Genomic DNA, 25,782 nt, shown 5'->3' on the forward strand with positions numbered 1-25,782 from the left:
GCTTTGTGGCCTCACCAGGGGCTACGACCCCTGCAGTTTTCACACCCCCCCCCCCCCCCCCAGTGGTGCAATACATACACGTGACATGAGTTTGGCTTTCAAGAATTTAGGGTACAGTTCCCCCCAATCCCCTAGACCGAACTTCTTGAAACTTAACAGACTTCATGCTCTCAGCAGAGACTACCACCCCTGCAAGTTTCATCCAAATCATACAAAAAACAACAAAGTTATAGATATTTCATTGATTCCCCATTATACCCTATGGCTGGATCTCCAAGGTGGCTCTGAAGCTTTGGAGCCGCTTCAGCCAGATCAAAGTGGGAACCCAGTCTGGAGCTCTGGATTGGATCCCTGGCATCCAAAGCAGCCGGATCCAAAGCCAGATCGAATAGCTGCCTACTTGCACAGGCCTAGTGCTCAGTGCTGCCCTAAAGCAGCTGTCTTGTCTCCTATTTGACAGTTGGCATGTGCAAAGTAGGAGCGAATAGATGGGATGTACTTCAGAGCAGAGCTCCCAGGTGCAGCTAGAAGGTGGTGTTGATATATTCTTACTGGTTAATGTTCATAATTATTAAGTATTATTCTTAAAACAGCAACATTTAGAGGTCTCATTCAGGCTAAAGCTCAACTGGGCTAGATGCCATGCTTATTTAACAGACAGTCTTGTCTTAAGGTGTGTATAATTTCAGTTTAAGACAGAGGTGTCCAACTCATTCCGGGCCCCAGGCCATATCTGGACTGTAGGGGCTCCTCCTGGGCCAGATCCAGAGAGCCAGCAGCATCTGCGATGGGTCTGAGGGCGATGCCAGAAGCATGGGTTGGGAACCTTGGTTAGGGACGTGGGTAGAGCAACAGGTGGCAACACATGCCTGGGAGCTGGTGGCAGCAGCATGGATCCAGGGGTGGGTTGCAGTGGGGCAAGTGAAGGCTGTATCTACACAGCTGTTGCTTGCCCCACTGCCGCTGATAGCAATGGACTCCAGGGACTCTGAATTCTGCAGCAGGGCACCTTTAGTGTTCACCCCCCAACTTCTGGTAGCCTCTGCCCAACTACTGTTGGGCTAGATAGATTGGTTCTCTGGGTTGGATCCAGCCCATAGGCTGTGCATTTGTCACCTCTGTTTTAAGACAAGGCACAATAGGCATGTGAAAAAAATAAGGTGAGTGTGGGAGACAGAGTAGCAGCAGGTTTTTTGCATAGACCAGCTGTGTGCACAATTTGTAGATGCAGCTTATTTGTTTATGGAGATAAATAAGGAAATCAGTAGCAGTTGTTATAGTTTACCACCTGTTTTGCTACGATCAGCTTGGCAGTGCTGTCAGCCTGCCCCCCAAATCCCGCCCCCCACACAGCTCTTCACCACCAAAAAATATCTGTGTGAAGGTACTATAGCATCCAAATGTGAAATGCAACCACTTAACCCAGAGCTTACGCACAAAGCAGCTACAGCTAGGAACTCCGGATCTGCTTTATGGTGATCATTGTTTTGCTTGCTGTGGGATCTCTTCTAGTAAGAAACTCTTTTGACTTGTTTTTATCTGTACTTTTTAGTTTGACAGCTGCATAAAACAAAATTGCTGTGCTATGATATTGATATCCCTATTTCACAGGCTAGGCTGAGGTTGGAGTTCCCTGCTTTCAGGATTCTGAGCCTGAGCTAGGAAACACATGGCTTGCAGTGCACTGCACTGTACATCTCTTTGCACAGGATAGTAATGTAGCAACTAAATGGCCCAGGGATTGTTGCCATGCAAATAAGTGCTTAAGAGCTGGATTGTGGCTCTGGCTACAAGAGGAATAAGATCTACTTTTATTTCTTGGTCCAGCTGCTTTGCCTGATTTCTAGTTCTAAGACCAAGGGTGCAGAGAGAGAGAGAACAGCCTCTACCCCCTCCTGCCCCCATGAGAAAATGGGTAGGAAGGGGTAGAAATGGCTGGATGCAAGATCAGGGGAGATAATTGTACTCTTAACAGTTATAGAAAAGTAAGCAAGAGGGGAGCACAGGATGAATCATAACTCTTTACCTTGCCATGAGGCAGTACAGTTTACACACAGTTTCTTACCCCAGGCTGAACTCTGTCTAGATGCAAGTCAGTGATTTTCAAACTTCTTTGGCCACATATCTCCTTTAGCTACAAAAGATTGTTGCTTACACTTTCTATATCCAACATGTCTTTCATGTTCATTTCTTAGGAAGAGTATTGATACCAATGTCAACAGGAGGCAATTCCATAACTCACTGCATGTTGACCAATTAGAAGTTTCACTGCCATTATTAAAATTCAAGGATATACATCTTGGCAAAGAGCTTGCATACCCCTGGTAGTACATGTACCCCAGTTTGAAAACCACTGACCTAAGTGATCATGCTGGTCAGATGTAATAAGGGAGGAAGAGGATTTAGAAAACCATCCAGGATGGGCAGGCAGATTAGATTTACATGAATAGGAACAGATGCTAGCATAGTACCATAAGCATGTGTACCTGAATTGTATCAGTACAGGCACAGTAGAAAGGTATTTAGGGAAGGGAATTAGTGGCAGAACTAAGAACAGGACTTAGAGCAAGATCCAGATTGTTTCCACAGACACCTTGATAGGACTTAGCAAGAATTTAGGCACCAGAGCTTCAAACAGCAATTGCTCTGCAAGCCACAAAAATACTAGGAACCTAAGTTCCTGAGAGTGGCAGGAGTTCAGGCGCATCCCTGTGCTTAGGGTTTCCTACTGGCAATCTCTAGGCACCATTTTTTACTTCCTGAATCACTCTTTGGAGGTGCTTCCTTTCCCCATTGTCTGTCCAAAGAGAATGCTGGGTGCCAAACTACCTACCTGGATTGCTCTCCCAAGGCACCTGAGCCCCCCTCTTCATTAAATAGAGTTCATAGGTACCCAGTCGCGCTGGATTGTCCTCCCTGGGCCACATGGCTACCTTTTAGATATACCAACAACTACGTTTAGGCACCTGCATAACCAAACTGAATCTGACCCTCAGGGCCGAACCTAGGGGAGTGCAGGCCTGGGGCAAATCAGCCTGTGTGGGGCCCCCTTAACACCATGTGGGGCCCATGGGACCCCACAAAGGCAGGGTACGGGCTGGGGTCTCCCCCATGCCTGGGGGTGGAATCTCCACACTTCTTCCATGGTGCAGGGTAGAGCCGCTGGCACCAGGCGAGCCCTGCGAGAGGGGCCGCAGCTGCTCCACCCGGCTCCGTGGGGGGCCCCCAAAGCACAGGCCTGGGGCAGTTGCCTGATTTGCTGTAACCTAGGGATGGCCCTGCTGACCCTCAATCTCTTGGCTTCCAATCCTGTTTTTAATTTCTGGATCATGTTTTCTTCCTCCCAAAGAGGCAGAGTGTCAGATCCTCAGCTGGTAGAAACTGGCATGGAAGTCAATGGAGCCACATTGATTTATAGCAGGTGGGATACCGGCCCACCAACCTTACTAAAGCCACGTTAACTTACAGCAGCTGAAGATCTGGCCCTGAAACTTTATCTTTAGCTAAACAAAAGATGAAGTTACAGAAAAAGCAGCCGGAAGGGGAAAACATGCTAAGAAGAATGAAATATTATTGCGAACAACTCATTCTTAGAAGAATTTTCCATTGCCTGGGTCATTTATTGCACACCTGGTGAGCAGTTCTGGAAAGAAAACATCTGGAAATCTTTGAAATTAAAAGGAAACACAAGTTTTCCTTCCACAACATAAAGAGTTATGGAGAGAGCTGGGGGGATGTGAATGTGTTTTATTATGTGCTTTGAAGCACTGGAAATTTTCAGTTAGGTTAGTAAATAATTCAAAAAATGATTTGTGCTGGCCCATCTGAGATCAGGTATTGCAGGAATAAAGAACAAACCCCTGGCATGACTGAGCACAGTAATACACTTTTATTACCAGCCACATAATCACCAGCTTCCTGAGGTACATTATTAAAAACAACAAGGTTAGTACTAGCTGCTTCCTCAAGTCAGCGCTACTGATACCAGCCATCTAGAGCCCTGGTTTGTGAGCCATTCAATAAATAAAGCAGTGTTTGGGACCATTTCATTAAGGCTGTGCCAACCATGCAGGCAGCTGAGTTCCACTTGGGCTGTCAGCAGAATTACCCGAAGCAAAGCAGCGAGGGACCATTCACCCCATCCGGGAATTGGAGAATCGGGCAAGAGGGTAGGATGAAAAATAAGAAGGTCCAGTACCTGCTGAAGTTGATGGCTTGGTTTGCACCTCTGTGGCACAGTTTCCTGTATGTGGTTTGCAAAAAAACTCCAGACTCTTTGTCAGGCAGATATGCCGTAGCCACCTATAGAGAGAAAAAGGGTGATGAAGAGATTAAAACTTTTCATCTCATGGTGGAGGGATGTCTTTTTGGAGGATTCTAGCTTTCTGTGACACAAGCATTTTTGAGCCCAAGTTTCCCAAAAGGGTGGCACATCTTGGCTGGGCTTCTTCCTTGCCCTTGCATTAATTCCTTAAGCTCCCATCCACATAGTGGAGTTCAGTGCCTTATCTTCTGCACTGGCTTATGACATTATACTGTCAAAGGGAGGAGGGGTGGAAAAGGCTGCAATTCAGAGAGCAGTCATCAGGTACCCAGCTATTACTGGATTCCTGTGGGGATAACACTATAAAAATGATGTTCTGATTTGTTCATTGCATTAGCCTACACCAGTGGTTCTCAAAATAGGACATTAAGTTCCCTAAGGAGGGGCTGGTAACCCAGAAGGAATGAAAACCTTCTCCTCCCCTCCTTCCCACCCTCTCTTCTGTTTTGCTGCATCATTTCCACTCAGCAAAACACAGAACCATCTATTGCCCACAGAATATTCATTTTGCATCCCAAATGTACTCTACTGCAGTTACATCAGTCCTAGCAAAAATGAAATAATCCTGATTATGCTGATCAGGTTTCCTAAAGTCATAGAAATTAGAAATGGAAATGACCTGTTATGCCCTAGTAATATAATTACTTTGTGATTGGACCGCCGAGGGTTTCAGGAATTAATGAATGAAGTTGTACAGCACCCTTGTGCAATCAGTTAATATAGTTATCCCCTTCTGACAGTTGGGGAAATTGAGGCACAGTGATATAGAAACTCAGAACCCAGAGCTTCCAAGTCCTGCTTCTGTCATTCAAGAGGTACAAAGAGGCAGGTACTGGCTGTAACAGAGCTAGTCTAGGATAGCTCTGTCAGACAGAACAGTCCAACTCATTCCAAAGTACCACCTCCACTGTGCCAACCATTACCAGAAGGGGAGGAAGAAGGAATAAGCACATGCTGTATCTGCAGTCTGCCACACTGACCATCTAAAATTAGACCATCCCTGGTGCCCTCACACTAATAGTGTAAATTAGAACAGCCCTTGGACTGTTTTAGTTCATGTTGGGGCTTGCCAATACAGAACCAGAGAGCCATAACCAATTCCACCCTTCTCCCATAACTTCCTTCTCTATGTTGGAACAGAGCTTGTGTGACAAGAGTACTGAAGTATGAGACATTATATTCATTAGTTCCTGCTTTCTCCCTGCTCTGTGGTGTAGCGGCCCCTCTGTTCAACAGGGCTAAGGTGCATGTTTGGATCTAGATTCCACAGTGCTGCTGTCTCAAGCACTACCCTGGTGGGATTCCAGCTGGTACTGAGGGAAATCTCACACGATCAACTGCTCTTACAAGATTTTAGCTACATCCCACCTTAAACCATAGAACAGATGACTTTTAACATTAAAACCCCTAGGGGATAGGTTTAGACCTGATGTTCTGAATTGATCTGCCCCACAAATATGCAGTGTTGTGGACCTATGGATCAGACTGTGAGCTACTAATAAAAAGTGCACAGCAGAATTCAATTTGCTGCCTACTGTCACCTATAGGCACCTTTCAGCTTTATTACTTCACAAGGGTTAGAGTTTTGCAAAGCTTTGTGTAGCTGTTGGGGGAAGAGCAATGAATCATCCCTATACCCTTATACCCCCAATGCTGAGGCTGTCCACTTTTATTCCTCTGCTGCTCCCTCCCAGTCTAAACACAGGGACTTACAGGGCTGCATAGCAGCAGTGTTCTCTAGAGCTCTCCTGGGGAGCTAGGGTCCCCCTTGCTCAGGGTTGTGCTTCATTGACTGAGTCTTGCTGCATCTCTCTGCCTTATAGTGAATAACAGGCCTGGACTGTTATCTCTTTACACTGGTGACTTTAGAGGGACAACTCATGTGAGCTGCTGCTTCCTAAGAGGGTCACCATTACACCCTTGGATTATGTCCCCTATATGTACAGAATACACCTATGTTTTATGGACCTTCCATCTCATTTACTCTTTGTACTCTCATTCCCTGTAGCTTCCCCTTGTATCATGTCTGTCTTCACCAGCCTTAGCGATGCCCCTCAATTTAGCAGCCTCTGTAAATGGTAGAAATACCCTCTTAACCACCTTTCTAGCCTCTCAATGACAACATTAAATAAGACTAGGCCTACCACTGATCCCAGTTAGCTCCCTCTGCCTCTTATAATCCTGTTCATCATTACCATGCTTCTCTGGTATACCAGCCAGTTTTCAATCCATTGGAGAGTGCTCATCATCTCCAGACCCATAGGAATGAATTATTCAAGGAAGATTGTGCCAGACTTTTCTGTGTTCTAAATACATTATACATCCGTCACATTTCCTTCATGCTCTCATTTTACAATCCATTAAAAAGTTAATTAATTTTAATTTATGGCTCTCTGTATTGACGTCTAGAATAGGCTGTAAAAAGAAAACACATCAAATTCTGCCTGAAACAATCACACAGCCAGGGGCTGGGAGGGGTGCAGGACACACTGGTGGGAAATGGTTACTTAGCAGAGGTGGCCTCCCTCCCTTTCTCGTATTCCCCAAATAGTTTGAGAGCTACAATCTTCTACCTGAACTGTTCTAATAGGCCATTAATATGGTCTCTGTTTCTACATCAGGGACAGCTACATGTCAGAGCTGTTATGAGTACAAGACTAAATGTGTCCAAGCTATACATTTTGGGCCAATATTTTGACACCTCCCTCAAAGAGGACTGATTCAGACAAAGGTGAAAACTGTCTGGTGTCTTAGGAGCTTAAGTCCCATTTTTAGAAATTACTTTGGAGCTTAAGTTGCTTTGAAATTCAATGGTTGTAGGTATCTGAATGCACAGCACGGAGGAGGGGGGAGAGCTGGGGTCTAATGTAGTCAGAGCTGGCCTTAAGGGTGGGTGACTGCTCAGGGTACCATAATCAGGGGACATCAGGGGGCACTGCACCACCCACCCACACAAAACAACAACACTCTACCCTCACCCTGGCTGATCCCCTCCCCACACCTCCAGCCACTACTCAGGAGGAGCCAGGCCAGGCAGTGCAGGTGGCTATGGGAGCACATTTCCCGCCCCGCATGGCAGGGCCAGAGCAAAGCCCACAGTGCTGGGGACCAAGCCAGGGATGGGGCCACCTGTCTGGGCAGCCATGCTGCCCTGGCCTCTCTGTCTCCACCTCCTTGCCTGACTCTGCCTGCAGCAGCACTGCTGACTTGGGGAAGCTGGGGGGAAATGCTGCCAAAATGCAAGTTTGCCCAGGGCACCATTTTTCCTAAGCTGGTTCTGCATGTAGATGCCTCATTTGTACGCACACATTCAGTTTAAAGGTTTATACATTTGCAGGCACAAATTCTAGACCTGATCTTGAGAAGCATTGTGTGCCCCCTGGGTGATGCTGAGCACCTTCTGTTCCCTGTGGAATCCAAGGAGTAGGGGGTTGCTGCATATGTCCCAGGTCTTGGAAAGTCTGTCTCCCTTAGCTCATGCTGAGGCCCATTGAAAACCTGCCCCATAATGTGCAAAGTGCCTTCGGATCTTTTGTGATGAAAGGGTAAAGGGCCATGCATTTAAATGTGTCTGATGCTTATTATACCAGTCATCATCATCTAAATTTCCATGTATTTGTTGTTGCCTCCGACTGTATACTTTGTAGACTCTTTGGCCACATCCAGACGAGAGTGGATGTTTGGTTCTCCAGGGACAAGTAGTGGTGGTGCACCTTGCGCCACAGCTACTTGTCCCCACCTGTGTCACATGTGCTTTGGCGTGCAGCAAGTTACCCTGGGTGGGGTAGGAGAGACTGGGGCTAGCACTGGGCTGGCCCCAGCAGCCTTACCAGAGGTCCTGGGGGCCGCCTGGGGCTGTAGCTGTGGCGATTCTGCCGCACAGAGCCTGGCCAGCAGTTGGAGCATGGCTCCAGGTGTCCAGCTCTGCTTTCAAGCAGCACGCACTGCCTGTGTGTGCGTTGCTCCACTTTCACCCCCCACCAATATTTTTGACCCTTGAGTAGGGGTCAGAAAAACCCATGGGGAAAAAAAGTGGAGCAGTGCACACATGGACAGCACACCCTTGCAGCATGGAGAACATCTAAATATCTGCAGCACCACACACTGCACGCTTTTGCAGTGCCACATACCACATGGCCATGCTCATCTGGACATGGCCTTTGAGGTCAAAGCCCAATTTCCCTGTGTGTGTTTATATAGCACCTAGTGCCATGGACCCCTGCTCCCTCTTTGAGGTCTCTAGCTGTCACTTTAAAAGGAGCAAATTAGAATAAAACACAGTAACTGTAAAATATCATTCTTTAAAAGGAAGACTTTTGGATATATTCCCAACCTTTTCTGATGCATAACATGGATCTGATCTGGATGTTTGGCAGAGTTTGAATAGGTCTTGTCACTGTCCCCTACCAGTGGACAATCTCCATTATACACCGATGATTGCAGACTGCAAATAATTCATTACCTTCTGTTTGGGAGTTTAAATGGGCTCTAGGAGCTCAGCAGAACAGCTTTCATTATGTGCCTTTGCAAACTTGTTGAAAACTGCTAGTCCACTGAGTATATTCTACTGGCTTTTCTGCATCAGAACATCATAGTCTGCTGTCTATAACCCATCACACAGCTCAGGGACATTGTTAAAAACAAGACATGTTCCAGCCTTCTGTTTTTCTGCTCCCGAATAGGGCTAGCTCCCTTTGCCCTCCCTTCTGGCAAAAATCCCATCACCTCATCACAAGCTCCTGACAACAGGAGGATTCAGTAACACATAATGGAAACTTGGTTTTCTGTCCCCTGATTTTGACACATCCTTTAGTATTTAAAGGCCCCTGGTGCATAGTGGTTAAAAGATAACAAAATGTGAAATGCCACATTGAAAAGGGAACACCTTGGAGAACACTTAAATGTAGCTTAATTACATTAGTTATACACCAGTCAAGGGGATAATTTACCATCTTGAGACATACGTTTTGCTCATGACAACAAGATAAAAAACGAAAAACAAACAGACTCTACACATGCTGCTGTTTCCCTAGGACTTGGAGATGCTGCAATCTTTGTATCTGTCTGACAGAGAGAGAGAGATGAGTTGTCTGTAATCCTCCAGTAGAATATGTAACATGTCATGTCTTGTACTGATGGTGCGACTGATGTGTCTGTGGACTGTGGGCAAGCTGTAGGCCTCCCATGGGCCTTTTCATGGATTACATCATTTTAGCTCCAAGGAATTGATGAAAACGTCAATCCTGCAAGCATGCAGCTAAGTTAATTTCATGCATGTCACCGAAGGGTGATTTTGTGGATAAACACTGAGAAGGGACTGGGAAGATCTAGGTTTAATTCCCATATCTACCAGAGATGCCCTGTGTGACTTCAGTTCCCAATCTTCTGCTCCTGCATCACATCCCTGTCTCTCACATTTTCATCTTGTCTATTTAGATTGTAAATGCCTTGAGGAAGAGATTGTTTCTTGCTACATGCTGGCACAGCATCTAGCACAATAGCCCTTTGGTATTGACTGGGGCTTCTAGACACCACCATAATAAAAACAGTAAGAGTAATAATAGTAAAATATAATTCTACTGAACTAAGTGTGATGGTTCATGTCAATAAAGTAGACCAGGGCTCCTGCACACTTCATTTTAGTAAATTAAAATCAAGCACCTGCTAAGAAAGTGGGTATTTCTGACTATTTTTAAGGGTGGCAAGAACCCACTGCACCATCTGGGTTTGTTCCTTCCCATCTGGATAGTGGCTAAAGTCGTTTCCAGAGTCTGGGTACTGGATGATTTGGGAGTATGGACAGAGACAGACACAGTTTTTTTGCTGCTGGAGCTCATCTGTTTGTGAGCCTTGTATTTTGCTATATGGATGGTCTTCTCTTCTGTGTTTGCAGAGGATCTACCAGAATAGAGCCCCCAAACCTGATTCGGGCCACTAGGTTCTTCCAAAGTACACATAATTAATGCCACTAATGGGACAAAGGTCTTATTTTCCCTTAGGAAAAAACCTTGCCCAGAGGTATCCATGAAGGAACTATCAGATGAACAGAGGTCTTAGGAGAAGGTTTTTATTGTTTGGATCCTGTATTTCCATGTGTGAACAAATCAACTTGTTACCATAGCAAATCCAGGAACAAATACTTTGTTTGACCACTAAGTCAATTTGTCGCAGATGAGGACTGGGTATCATATTTTATTACCGATTGAAGAGTTAGTCCCTTTTGGTATCAGAGCATGAAGCCAAGGTCACTTTGGTTTTTTTGACTAGCCATTTCTGTACTGGACTTTCTATGAGGCTGTCATGGTTACCACAGAAACTTCTCAAAGCAGGGAATAGGTGTGTATTTGAGGTGGATCTGGATTCAGAGCTGGGTTTGTGATGTTTGGGGAGGTAAGGCTTTCCATCTTTAGCACCCTTCCAACCTTCCTGGCCAGGGCACCAAAATTCCTAGTTAAGTTATGCCTCTGACAGGGCAGGTCTTTTCTGACCTGGGGAACCCCAAGCAACTTTATCGCTGAGTGGCAGAGGCTGTGTTAAGGGCCTGTCTCTCATTTGATGTATAGCAGCTTGAAATCAGTGGAGTAATACTGATTTCTACCAACTGAGGATCTGGTCCCATGTGACAACCAAAGTGCTGCTTCAGCATCACTAGTACCTCATCAACCCACTAAGACTCCTGGGAACAGAAAGAACTGAGGTTACTGAGGTGAAAAGTGGTACACAGCTTTCTGGGCATGCCTACACTGTTAAAAAAACTGCATTAGGGAGTGTTGCCATGAAGCCGGGCCTGCCTATCCATATGCACATAGCCCCCTGGCACCTTAATACAGTGCTGGTCGTATACCAAAAGCTGTCTGTCTTGGGTGCACGTATTGTCCATATTCAGTGCAGAGCTAATGGCATCCTTTTGGGTTGAATACGTGCAAAGCAGGAGTGCTGTGCTTCACTGTAGTGCTCTCTAATGCGGTCTTCTGATGGTGTAGACAGGTATCTTCAGTTGCAGAAGGTTACATAAGCCCTGTGCTATAAGACTGAACTAGGAACAGATTACTCTGGCTGCCAATGCTATCAATCCAGTACATTTCAACAGTACTAAATTCGCTACAAAATAAGAAAAATAAATAAGACCTGTCAGCATTAAATACTGGGAAGCCCATTTTAAAAACTTGGTACACAGGGAAAGCAAATATATGATTAAATAACATCTCTAACATTATTTCTATAAATTGCTTCTCTGAATAACACACTGCAAAGGGGCCATTCGGTACTGATTAACCTTGGCTCAGAAAGATTGTTTATATCTGATCATTACAATCAACTGATTAAAAATGAACTAATTCTTACAGGAAACTCCTCACCCCTTCTCACTCCCATGTTCTAGATGAGAACGAGAGAGATGACCCTATGGTTAAACATGGGATGGGGATACCGGAGATGTACCTTCCATTCCTGCTTGTGTCAAAAGACTTCCTGTGTGACCTTGAACAAGTCAGTTAACCTTCTCTGTTTCTCAGTATTCTCCTCTGTAAAATGGAGCTAACATTTGGCTTCTTCAAAGAAAGGTTAAGAGGCTTATTTCGCAAATATTGGAAAGTGCTTCTAGACTCTCAGGTGGAAGGCCCACAGCACAGAAGAGTGAAGATAATCAAAGTGTCAAAGACATCTGAAAGCTGCTCTTTGGTCATATTGACTAGCTTGAGAATCTTGCAAGAAAGTCAGATCTTAGCCAAGTTCCTGCTAAAAGAGCCTCAAAATAGGTAGGTTCCTTACATCTGCTTGTTCCAAGTGTAAATTTGGGGAGTGATGAGGAGTAGCAGACTGGGTGTGTAGGCTCAGAACTTGCCCCAAAGAGGTTTAGGCTAGAAAGAACTTTGGGTCAATGTGGCAGAGATGTCATCCATGTGGATGTCAGTCTGTGCCAGAACAATATGTCTTGGGGAGGTCAAAATCCTGGGGAGCTTTCACTGCAGGCTTGGTTTCCCTGATGGGATGACAGTTACAGTTCACTTAAGGTGATGATTCAGCTTAAAAATGACTGCTTAAAAATTGTGGTGGGCATTTGCATGAGCACTAGCAGATTGCAAGCATGTCAGTCGTCACAGAACACTAACCCAAAGGGGTCAGCAATTAAATGGGATCCGGATGTGTGTTTGAACTAAAATGGGAAATTTCCCTGCACTTAACTTGATGTTTAGCTTTGGCTGCAAAAAAGGAACCTGAGCCCCTTTCTGTCTTTTCCTCCTGTTTTCTTCACACAATTTTTGTTTCTTCACCCTTCTAACCTCTCCATCCTGGACCTTATGGTGTGTGTGGACCTGTGGACCACACACACACACGCTCCCTTCATATCTGCCAACCATGCAAACTCTTTGCTTCCCAGCTCCTAGCCCATCTGCTGCTCCTGTTCAATGGAAAGTCCACTTGTAATGCAGCATTTACAGTATTGCAATCATTACTGCAGTGACAGGCTATAATGTCAAAGACATAGTGTTACCACTCAGAATTTATGACTTCACTACAAGAGGAACAGCCCAGGGAAACTGGGATGTAGCAGGGGTAAATGATAGGAAGAGGCTGATGCACAAATAGTCTTTTTTCACCCCCTCTGAGGCTCCCAAAAATGCTGTTTGAAAGAAGTCTGCCCCCATGGCATTTAGCACATCCACTAGAGACCCCTGGTGTATTTGGTAGTAAAGGTTAGATGAGACATTAGTTTGATGAACTATAAAATATTGACTCTGTTTCACTTGGCTGCACATAAAACATCTAAAGCCATTTCTGAATGATGACTGGTCATTTGTCTTCATCTTCTCTCTCCCTGTATCAGCTGACACCCCTCAAATAACTGTCCTTGGTTTCCTCTTATTTCCCTGCCTCTCCTCTGCTTTGTTGACTACCTTCTTTCTGCACAAGATTCCCAAGTCTGCTTGTCTGCCTCACCCCCTGTCTGTCTGTACCCCTCTGTCTTTCTCTCAGACATTTTCTCTAGATGTACTGCCACCAGCTCAAGCTCAGTCTCTTCTAAAAAGAGTGTTTCCTCATTGTCCTGCACTTTTCTATTGACAACTCGATTGTACTTTCAGGCTTCCAACTCTAGTGTCGCTTCCTTCAAGCACCGAGTCCTCACAGTTCTTCCTCAGTGTTATTACCAACATCTGCCTCTCCCCTTGGTAAAGCCCATGTTCCTACCGACAACATCTTTCGCCTTGACTACTTTAGTTTTCCCTTGTCTGGCCTCTCCCCTGCTCAGTCTTATGGATAATGCTAGAGCCAAAGGGGTCATCTTCTCTCTAGTAATGTCTGAGGACATTACTTTTGTATTGCTTTGTTGGCTTCCTGCCTTTCACTGCATTATAGTCCAGCTCTTACAGGCCATCTTTGCTCTTGTTCTTTTCCACCCTCTTCTCCTCCTGCTTTTTTTGTTGCTTCCACCTTCTGTTTCTCTTGTTCCCTGCTTTTTTCATGGACATTAATGGGAGTTGATCACTAAATACTTCTGAGGATTTAAGGGAATTAGGTGCCTTGATACCTTCGGAGGATTTGTGCCTCTGTTCATGAGGGTCATAAGTGATCCATGTTCACTTTCTGCAAGAATACTTCCTACTGTCTTCACCCCCAAAAGGTTTCCTCCATCCTCCTCGCTTAACTTACTGGTAATCTCCTTCTTAGCCTAACATTCTTTGTCTCTCTCCTATAACATTGGCTTCTCTCTCAGAGAGCCAATGAGAGACTGTAGTTCCACTGGGGTGGAAACTGTGTCCTGCTTTTCACATGCTGTAGAAGCAATGGGTTCTGCCAAGTGCTTAATGCATGTTTAGCAGGGACAGGAATAACAGCATAAGGAGCCTTCTCCCTCCAAGGTAGGAGTCAACCAGAACACGAGCAGCAGTGCATAGGAGAGCATGGTGACTCCCTACTTCCTGGAGGCACCCACTGCATACAGCCATATGCAGGAGGGCCGCATGGATAGACAGGGCCACAACACTACCCTGTTACGTGCTGGGCAATGGATCCAGTATACCAGTAAGCTGCAATATAGAATAATGTAAACTTTAAAAGGTATAAGTGGTACTTTGGTATCCCAGTGACCCCAGTGGCCTTCCAGCTGCTAACCAGTTGCAACCTCTGGCCCTGACATGATTGGAGCTCCCTAGTTTGGGCTTCCCCAGTCTTAGCAAACCAAAGCTAGAGCTTTTAGTCACAGATATCAGCATGCACTTAGAATTCACTCTTACCAACATTCTGATAAAAACCTAGCCTAAAGTTGTGGCCTGCCCCTAAACAAGGAAGCAGTAAAAGCACGGAAGCTCTTTAAGGCTCTTTCTCTATCTTGTGTCCTTGACTCACCTTAACCATACATAAAGGCTTTGCTTCCCTCAGCACTGAAAAGAAAGACAGCAGCTGTCTGACAGTTCACAGCAGCAGAGCAGGAGGAGGGGAGAGGAATATGTATACAGTTACAACCACAGTGGGAAAATTAGGTAGGTAGAATGCTACTTACCTGCACTGGAGTTTGGCCAGGACATCAGAGTTAAAACCGTGTCCCCTGCTCGGATGTGCAAGGCTCTGTGTAAAGGGTCAGACATCTGGTTATATACCTCACCTGAAAGGTGGCACCTCCAGCAGCACAGTGCACCCTAACCTTAGGCTCATGTGTTGGCTTGGAATCAAAATAACATCACATACTCAGATCATCCAGTCTACTTCCTACAGCTCCTTGGGTTATTCTTGGAGGTCTCCACCCACATTCCACGCCTGCCAGGGTGTGATATTTGACTGGATCACAGCATACGATGCCACGGCTGTAGGCATCTTTCTGACATCTTATTAGAAATTGTTACTCCCAGATGTTTAATTTCCCTTTCAGGCCTTTTGCTAAGTGTCAACAAAAACGTACAAATGTAATAATCCCCCAGTATCATTATCCTCCTCTGCAAGTTGCTGGCTGCTGCTAGCAACCATTGTAAACAATGCTTCGTCTTTGATCCTCCAGCAAATCCCTACCACTCTTTCCCCTTGTTTCTAATTATCAGGGTTTCTGTATTAATTAAAGCAGAGGCAGAGCCTATTTTACAGCATCTGGAAGGAACTTCAATCCCAACCCCTTACAAAATGCAACAACAAACACAGAAAAGTGGCTCAGAGTATTAGTTCAAACTAGACTCTGTAAACCAACTCTACTCAGATGTCAGGGTTTCCTAACAGGGACAAGTAGAAACATGTTCATAAATGGACTAATGGAATCACTATGCTTCCACAAGCGGCAGGGAGGGAAAAGCATCTTCTGAAGCACTTGGAGCTCAATTATGTCTCTTCCCTCTTACAGCTGAGTTGCATGAGGGAAGGGGAGGAGATGTGTTGTTGGTTACCAAAGCCAAGAGAAGTGCCAGTTGTGACTCATCAGTGTGCTGTATTTCCTTTATGGTTAAGCCAGCCCCCTTGGCCTGCAGGGATGACATGAAACCCACCCTCTGGAACACTCTTTGAAGTAGGGCGTTTCTATGGTAGACACAGACCAGTTCCACCAGTTCTGTGCTCCCTCCATGGCAGCCCTGCATGCAGGGGCCTTTCTGGAGGAAGCCAGAGACAGGGGTGGATTTGGGAAGGAAAGGAACATGGCAAAGGTAGATCTTTGAGTCTGCATGGCCCCAAAAGGGCCACCACTGTAGAGAACAGCTCTGTCTACACACCATTTGGTACAATCTCTGAATACAAAGACCCCACCCCCCTCGGCGTAAATAGGAAGGGGAGGCAGAAGTTTTCAGTGAGATTGTCTGAATTAATGGGATAAATTAGGTCTGTCTGTAAACTTGAGTGGACAGAGAACACAGGGGGTGCCCTTTTCTTCCTCCAGCACAGTGTGGCCTGATGGAGGTAGGCCTATCCAGTCTTGCAGGGCTCAATAGGAGGGGAGAAGCTGGCACTGCCTAGTGCAGAGCAAGGCATAAACAGAGCCCTGATACTCGTGCTGCTGTAGCCTGGTCCACTTTGCAGCACGCCAAAGAAATCCACAGTCACCCTCAACTTGGGACAGTCACTTCCCCACAGTCCAAAGAGGGTACAAAATGCCATGCCTAGTGTGAGCAGAGTTCGGAGATGTTTGCTTTCTTCACCCACTCTGCTATGACTTACAAGACACCACAGGGGCAGAGCAGCTGACTGTCTAATGCTGGGGCTCCTCATCAAGCAATGTCCTCTGTATACCAGAAGCAGCTCAGCAATGCTCAGGACAGAACTGATGCTATTACAAGGAGATGCCACATCTAGAGCACAGTAGCAATCAGCACTGTGAGCAATACAATCTTACACACTGGAATACTGGGAGATGGGCTAGCCCTGGCCTTCTTTCTATGGGTGTGCCAAAAGGGAAGGATTACTGCTGAGCCCTGGATGACAGGCATCTTGAATAGTCATCTGGTAAGCTGCATGCTGATCAGTGCCGTAGCAACAAAGTTTGGTGCCCAGGGCAAAGCCTGCAACGGCAGCCTACCCTCACCCTGTGTACAGATCAGGGGGGCACATGCCCCCCCATGCTTGCCCAGGAATGCATGCAGTAGTGGGAGCTGCCCTTCCTCAGTCCCCGTACCCCCCCCCCCCCCCAACAAGCTGCTCTTGGCTCTGTCCTGTGTCTCGCCCCAGCTGGGCAGCACCTGTTGGCACCCCTTCAATTCAGCACCTGGGTCAGTCTCCTCGCTCATCACCCCACCCTTACTATGGCACTGATGCTGAGGAACTGAGGATGTTTTCATGTTTCTGAAGCATGGAGCCTGCAGATGGGCCAGTTTGTTCCCTGATAGTTCCTCAAAGAGTACGGAGAGAAAGGGGGAGGAGGGTGACTTGGCCTTTTCACAGCTCTTCAAACGTTGCTGCCTCTCTCCTATTGCACCAGTCTGCATCTTTATTCTGGGGGAGGAGAAATGGATCCATGAACAAAGACTGACTTTCCAAGCTGAGAAAAACAGTCAATAGCTTTGTGATTTCAACAGCTTGAGCGCTGCCAGCATTTGTACATGTGTGACTACTCCTGATGGCCGTCATAGGGATCATGTTAAAAAGGAGCTTTTTAGTTCTATTTTTGGTTTTAAAAAGGCTTTTTATTCAAGGCAAAAAGGCTCATAGTTCAGGTGAAGGGCATTTGTTTGCATGGGATCAGTAGACTCTGTGTGTGTGTGTGTGCGTGCGCACACATGTGAAAAGGCTATTGGCAGCTTTCACACCTGCTGCTGGTTATTTCATGCTATGCACTGTTGGTTGGGCTATGCTCTTAGAGGCAGTGCTGTATCTGTGTGAGATGGCTCCCATTACTCTGGCACAGCTATCACACTGGACATATTGCGGGGATCTGAGAAGTAGAACGTGGGGGAGCTGCTGTGGGTAACATGTAAAACCTCTCCCCAGACCTCTGACCAAATATTGTCACCCTACCTGTCCAATGTTTAATTCTGGACAGGGCCTCCTTGCTGTGACACTGACCTTGTCAAGACCAGAAGGTCCTTGGGAGACAAACAGATTAAAGGCTAGCTTCCCTTTTACATCTGAGTTCATCCTACTTATAGGCAGCTCCTTGCCTTGCCAGCCTAGGGGCTGCCTGTGGAAGCTGGGTACTCATACTTTTCTCTTCCAGCTATAGGAGCCAGGAAAGCCAAACCTACTCCTTTGCACCATGCCTGGTGAGGCAAGGACCCATTCCCACCTGCTGCTGAGTCCTGCTGAGCTCAGCCTTTGGAAATTTGAAGACATGCTGAGGTTTCTTATCAATTTACAACCCCCTCCTCCACTCCACACACTTCCCGTCTGCATGGAAAGCAAAGCCCACAGGATAACACTTCCCTCCCTTTGGGGAACACTGGACCCAAGCCTCCATAAGGGAGGCAAGTTTGGCTCCACACCTGAACTTCCATCCATGGCCATCTCTCTCCTGGGCTTGAAGTGGCACTTGGAATTTGAACCCTCCTGAGCTTTGAATATGACTGAATTTAATGTTCTCCATAGCAATGGGTGGGAAAGGTGAAGAAAAGCTGGCTTAACTTTCAGCAAAAAGAAAAAAAGAAAAAAAAAGGAAAAAGATTTAGTTTAGCTGTTAGAAACAACTTCCTGATTGTAAGGATAATTAAGTATTGCCATAGGCTACCAGGGGAAAGTATAGACTCTCCTTCAGCGAAGGTTTTTTAAAAGCAGTTTATACAAATATCTGTCAAGGGTGCTCTAGGCATACTAGATAGTGTTTCAGGGTAGGGGTTACACTAAATGATATCTTGAGGGCTGGGGCAAACCTATGTTTCTATGGTTCTGTGAATTAGGATCTGGCTCAGATTCAGAGTCTATGATCAGACCCATCTCTGCTTCTCATGTCACAGTTCACTCATATAGGCTTATGTTTCAGCCCCAGACATAGCCAATAATGCCAGAGCTAACCAGGTCCCCTTTAGTCAGCTAATGGGCATCATGATTTAGCTACATACTGTAATGAAAACAAACTGAAATTCAATAGACATACATGCAAAATATTGAGTAGGGAGAAAAGGAGTCAGTGCTAGAGAGAGCATTTACACAGTAGGCTGACTGAAAAAGCAAATTGGGACTGGGATTCCCCAAATCTGCTACTCTTTTAATTAATCTTTTAACTGGTTTATACTGGAGAAATTTACTACCAAAGCACATGTGGTGCCTATGCTAGATCCAAAATGTAGGGTAGGCCTGTGTGTCTGGCCTGGCCTGCAGACCAGCCCTATGCCACTCATCCAGCCCAAAGGGCCAGATTATTCTGACACCCCTGACATAGAGTAAGGAATAAGATGTTTAGACTTGACAATTCTGAACTGCTTCTCTTCTACAGGACTTTTAAAGCTGCTAGTTAAAAATACAGAAAGAAAAAGGCACATAATTTAACAGCCTTTGTCTGCTTAGGTGAGCATCAGATAAATACTTGAGGGATCATCGAGTCTAATCTAATCTATTCAAGTACTTTATATTCAACTATTTTATGCACCTCTAACACATCACTGTGATACAGTGTCTAGGAGACAGTATAAAAGCAAGAGTCATTTCAGAGGATCATCCTTTATGTCAGTCACTGGTGCTTTGCCTCTCTACTGCTGAAATGTGTGTAAAGCAATCCAGCCCCTGGTGGGAAAAAGGGAACCATAATGTATAAGCTTGGGTAACACACTTCCTACAGATTCTGGCTCCATCTGGCTAGGTCTGCTCTCATAAACCTAGGACACATCCAGCCCCAGCTCACAAAGCCACAGAAGCCCCTTGCAGTGAAGCCTGTGAAATGCTACTGTGCTAGAAGGCAGGATATGATGGGATGCTGTGCAGGGGGCATGGCAGTCCTTTACAAGGCGCTCTCTGGAGAACAGTGCTTTTGGGAGAGGTAGGCCACACAAGCAGCAGGGCAGAACCAGAGGATCTGCACATGGATGCTTTTGTCTTAGAGGAAGTGTTCTACTGTCCAGGTAGCCTGCCATTTGGGGTACACATTGCCTTGGGGATTTGACCCACAGGGAGACCAGAGCAAGTTGTATCCCTGTCTCTACTAGAGGTTCCAATCAGTGGAAAACTAGTCATTATTTTCTATTGCGAACATACAGGAAGACCACTGGAAATTTCTCTGATTTCTCATGTAGCTTAACACATTAAAAACTGCACAACATTAAATAAAATGTAGCACCATCTCTTTGCAGAAAGAGGTAGAACCATCTTCATCAGGGAATTCCCAACAGAACCAACTTGGATTTAATGAAAATTTTCTATCCTCCTTCAGCAGTTGTATATATTTGCTGTGTATTTCCCCAGTAGCTTTATTGAATCCCCTTATATAGGTAGGAAGCTGTAATTTTCTGTATGACAGCAGCAGTATTTTTTTTTAATCTGTAATCCATGTTCTTAGGTTCTGAGTTATTTTAAGGCCAATAAATCCAGAAATGTTATCTTCTAATTGCTACATTTTGTGTTAAATACATAAATCCTCCCATTTGGGCTTGTATAATGGAAAGTTCTCAGATATATCTCACACATTTTTGCAGTTCCAGTTTTCTTATTCACTACATCGGTAATTGTATTATAAGCTTGAGGAACAAACGAAGTCACATCTGGAGCATTTAGTGAAAAAGGATTCTAGCCAATTCATTAAGACCCTGCAAGGTGCTGTCTCTCTGAATTGTACTTACATAATTCTATGTCACATTTGGAAGAGAAAATAGGGACCTGTATCGCTGGAAGGATTTAAAATAACTTGACTCACAAAAGTAGTATCAACAACTACTGTATCAACAACACAGGTGGGGAGGCTTGGGAGACCATTCTGACATCTCCAGAAAGCACCCAAATATATATGGGATGCAAAGCCAACTATGAAATCTGAGGCCTGATTCTCCTCTCAGAAATACCTGTCACTGGAAATAACTTCATGATTAAAATCTGCATTAGAGTAGAACCTGTGATTCATGAATTTCTAAGGCTGGTAGGAATTCCCTGTGACAGTCATTTATATTGTAGGCTCTTCTTTGGTAGGAGTTGTCTCTCAGATGTTTCTGGATGAAGTCTATAACACCTAGGGTAATTCTGACTGGGGTTTCCAGACACTACTGTAAAATAAGTGATGCAACCCTGCAGGGTCCTTATCACAAACTCATTTGCCCATATCCCCATGAGGTCATGGAGCACAATGAGCTTGGCTCCTAGCCTAACAATTACAGCATGAGGTTTTGTGCCCTTGCTGATGCAAGAAGTCAGATTAAATGAACATAAAGATGCTCTCCAGCCTTAAAATCCCTGAATCAGTGTCAGTGACAAGTGTACTATTTCTGTAGGATTCCTCCTTTTTAGAGGTTTGTAGAGAAAGAAAATCCTCTTTGTGTCCTCTTCCTTCTCTGACATGGAACAGACAGCCTGAGTGAACAGGCATCCCTACAAGAGACCCCGGTTGTTTTAAGGAATAATTTTAAATTCACACACAGTGCTGTGTGCCTGCTGGGAAAATTCATTATGGCAAAGCTTCTTTAAAGGAAACTGCAGTGTAATATAAAAGAGATTCTAATCACTACATCTAATTACAAAGGGGTGTAAATCACCTAGACTTTTTTTGGAGAGTGTCTTAAATATAATAATAAAAAAAAAATTAACAATCAAAGGGAAACTGCCACCTTGACACTTTAATGACAGACTATTTTGAGCCACTGAAAACGCAACTCAGCATTTCAGTGCCTGAGAATGGCAGGAGGCTGTAAGAGTTGCTGCCAAGGAAGTTCTGTGGTAGTCTTGCTATTGTCTACACCTCCACCTGAATTTGTATTTAAAAAATAAGAATGAGATTTCCAAAGCAGCCTCATTTTGATTGACACTGGATGCATTAATCCTAGAATCATAGAGAAGTACGGCTGAATGGGACTTCCAGAAGTCACTTAATCACATCAATAGATTTTGGCCCTGTTCTGTAGGTCCAAAAGTGCAAAGCAGCCAGAAAGCTGGCTTATTAAGCCAATTAAATATAATAAATATTATATTTATAGGTGATGCCCCCAATAAAGTGGTTCCCTGACAGAACGATGCTTCCATCTTGATGTAAAGACATATCAGCAATGTAGCCATGGCATGATCCTTGAACAGTCCCTTGCAGCCATGGGGAGTGGGCACAACATAGAGCAGTCCTGAGGCTGCTTTACATCATGACAAGGCCTAAACTGATCAATCCCTACTCTTCATTCTAAACCAAATACAGCTTGTCTGTGCCAAAGCCTTTCGCCTTGAATGTAGGTGTGCAGGCCGGGAGCGGTCCAAGGCCCTCGGGGGGGTTTTTTCTCGTGCGGCGGGCTGTGGCCAGCAGCCCGGACACGCCGGGTTGGGGAAGACAGACGGCACGCTAGAATTAGGCACGGACGCTTAGTGGTTGATTTAAGATTATTTTACTTACACCGAAGATGGTCGCGGTGCAGGCAGGAAAACTTGCTTGAGTTGCGGTTACAAAACAAAACAAAAAACTCGAACCTGCAGAACATAAGGGTACGTCGCAATGGGGTTTCGGCGACGGGAGATGAACAAAAACCTCGAGAGTACATCGCAATGGGGTTTCGGCGACAGGAAGAAAAAAACTGCAGGACTCGAACCCCGGGTAGAGCTCTGGATTCACTCACACGAAGTTTGCTAGGCTCCGTGGAACTCGCTCGCAGGGAAGGGTACGTCGAGGGATCAGGCGGCGACGGGGAGAGGCAAGAGGCTGATCAGACCCCTGTAGCCTTTTTGAGATACACGCTGGGTCCAATAGGCTCCGCAGCGCTTAGAGATCTTCACGAGACATGAAGTTCTCCTCCTCCTGATAGTCGTGGAGTCCTCCAACTTGGGCAGAAACCACTCAAGCCTCTTATATGGCTAGCAAGCCAATTGCTAGCCGCCACGTAGGAATAATTTAGAACTGGCCAATAGTGGGGCATGAATCTGAATACAAATGGCGGGAACTCCTTGCAACGTGCATTTCCTTTCTGCAGCTCAGAAATGCACCCTGCAAAGAAAGCTACGAGTGGCGGGAAATAATTTAGCAGTGCTGAAGCGCACACAAACAAAAATCACACCCTTGGGTTGTGACAGTAGGGAGAAAAGAAAGATTTTTTGTTTTTCATGACTATTAATTTTGTGGCCATTCAGGACTTTCTAATGGTCCCTATGCTGCATATTGTAGCATTCAGACCTCACTGGGAGGATGCAATCAGCAAGCAGGGCTGTCTGCAGCTGGAGCTCCAGGCTCACGGTAAGTTGCTGAACAATTCTGATTCCTTCCAGGAGAGGGCAGTCATTTACACACAGACACATGCTAGCCAGCTCATTACACTATTAAATGTAGAAGAGATCATTTGACACTGGTTGTCAAATGGGGAGTCAGTATACAGAGATGCCATTAAAGTTCAATATTCTGCATCCCATAGCTCTTCAGTAAGCATAATACTACCCTGTATTTACAACAGCACTTGTCATAGGTACCACAGCCACCGCAGAATAGCACCACCTCTTTAATTCTAGTACCTAACGAGCACGTAGAAGAAATATCTTGATTAAAACTGAAGCAAGCACTGAGGTTATTGCCTGTCATTTGTTGTATGTGAGAACACATGCTCCCTATTATAAAGGAGACACCTTTGGTAGGGCAGCCTCAGAGAAGGACTAAGAATATTAAGCTGAGAAATGGAAATAAATGAAAAGACAAGGAGTATCCAAAAGAAAGCGAAGAGAAGAAATATGAGGAACAAAGTAAACTCACAGGCCGGGGCCTGAATCCCTCCAAACTCCCTCAGACTTGACCTGGAGTTTTGGGTGTATGAAGACATAGGACTGGGGTTTAAATATGCTAATAAAATCAAAGCTGAGTGCCTAAGCCATAACCAGACCTGCTATTGCCACCATCTGACTGACCATCCCGTGCATCCTCGTTCATTTTGCTGGGAACTGCACAATCACATTTGCAGCCTATGTTAGGTGATGATGATGGCAATAGTCCTTGAAGACCCTAACTGACAGCAGGGCCCCATTGTGACCAGTATACAAACACTTTGTAACAGGGATTTCCTGGCCTGGGAAGCTCATGATTTAACATGTTTTCACAAGAAAGCTGTCTCTCAAAGCATTTTCAGATGTGTGTTGGATCTTAGGGCCCTAACACCTGTTGGCACCTTCCTGTGGATTTTCACAACACTGTGGCTGTGAGTCCTTTCAGGTTTGGTTAACACCTGTTTAACACCAGTGTAATGGACAGGTAGGATAAAAGCAAGCTTAATTTAAAAATGCAGTGCCTTGTCCTGTTGGTACATTGTGATAGATCATAATGCACACCATGGACGCCCTCCCAAAAAGTCCTCCAGGAAAATCAAAGACAAACAAATATACTATTCCTGGCATTTCTAAGGATGAAAACATACCTTTTCAAAGAAGAACGCTTCCAGGCATTCCCTATCCATCATAACAGGGCACAAGCCCAATTTTAAAACAAAATCATTTGCAGGTCACTTTTAAGGCAGAGATATTTATCAGTCTGATGTTCTGGCCAGCAGCAATGGGGTTGAAACCATACAAATAACTTCATGATATTTTCTGTTCAGAAAGCCATGCAGGGTATAAATGCATGTATAAATGGTTTGGCCATTTACTGTATGTTGGGTACACTGCAATCTCCTCATCTTCAGGAGACACTAGAAGAACCCAAGACAAATGAAACGACTTTATTTTAGACATCTGGCAAGGGATGGATTATTGTCTCTCACTCATGGTATGGGCCCTCTTCAGTAATGTGCTATGTACAGTACAAACAAAAGTATCAGGTTTCCTACAGCTATGACCCAATGCAACTGCATGGCTGCAGGGTGCTTTAAAAGGGCCCTGATCCTGTAACAATCTGAACCCTTATAATATGAGGGGTTCTGGGGGTTGCCCAGCCAGTGCTGGAGGGTGGGGCAGGTGGAGTGGAGCCCCCCAACGTAGGGGGCTCCAATCCCCACCCCCCATCATAGGCTGGGGAAACCCCAGTATGGACCTTACTCCTCTGCCTTCTCCCTGTCCAATTGTGAGAGAGCACTGGGAGCTGGGGCCAGGGGATTGGGGATGGGGTGTGGGGGTTGTGGAGCTAGGAAAAGAGGCTGCAGAGATGCAGACTCTCTCCCTGAATCATCTCCAAATTGGAGCTTGATCCCCGACCCTCCCAATCCAACAATTAATATCTATTGGGTTGGGAGGATCAGTCAAACTCGTGGTGCTTTATGTGAAGCGCCATGAGTTAGATCAAGGAGCTGCACTTGTGTCTGCACCTCTGATAATTGATGCTTTTTGGGTATTTTGGGTGGGCCTGACTTCTGCTTGAATGTTTCAGGTTGGCAATACACAGAACTGACCACTTTTAGCAATATATTATCTTAACAACACAGTGGCATGAATGGGAAAAATAGCATGTGACCATGTCATTACTAACTGTATCATCATGCATACACATAAGTGGACTACAGCATGGTTGCACAGGCAAGCTGAACAGTGGTATCTCCTAACTTCTGAGTGCATGAATTTACAACCTTTATGACATCCCTGTACCAGAGCTTTTGTCATGTAAAAGATATACAGGCTACCCCTAAATCCACGCACATGCAACAGGCAATTGGTTAGTTTTTTTGTAGCTTTCACAATTGGTGTGGGTCAACAAGACATACTTGAGTGTGGCTTTGCAAAGTGGCTTAGGAAGGGTAGCAGAGGAGGCCAATTGGAATAAAACACAGAGGAGATGCTTGTGATAGGAGTGGGTCATTGGCATTGACATTAAGGTTTTTTGCAATGATCAAACTAGAGCCCTTAGAAGGCCTCCCTCAATCCTTGTTATATGACTGATGACTGGTGTAGGCCTGTGTGTGGTGTGCCTGTGCTGTGCAATACAGTCTAATCTCTAGACCTGTCAAAGCACCTTTCAGTAGCATCAAACTTGTTGGAAA

The 25,782-nt window shown here is 45.3% G+C and overlaps 1 protein-coding gene across 2 annotated transcripts in view; it reads right to left on the minus strand.

Moving 5' to 3' along the window:
• Positions 1-25,782, minus strand: part of TNR (tenascin R) — a 353,800-nt gene that overhangs the window by 188,962 nt on the left and 139,056 nt on the right. The window contains exons 1-2 of one of the 2 annotated variants that reach the window (XM_059728327.1): positions 14,826-14,990; positions 4,199-4,302 (exon numbers count right to left, since the gene is read on the minus strand). The gene's annotated coding sequence lies outside the window, so the exon portion shown is untranslated. Of the gene's footprint in view, positions 1-4,198; positions 4,303-14,825; positions 14,991-25,782 lie in introns of those variants that run through there. The other variant, XM_019500323.2, reaches the window with a different exon arrangement.

This window comes from Alligator mississippiensis, chromosome 5, assembly GCF_030867095.1.
Source record: "Alligator mississippiensis isolate rAllMis1 chromosome 5, rAllMis1, whole genome shotgun sequence".
NCBI lineage: Eukaryota > Metazoa > Chordata > Crocodylia > Alligatoridae > Alligator > Alligator mississippiensis.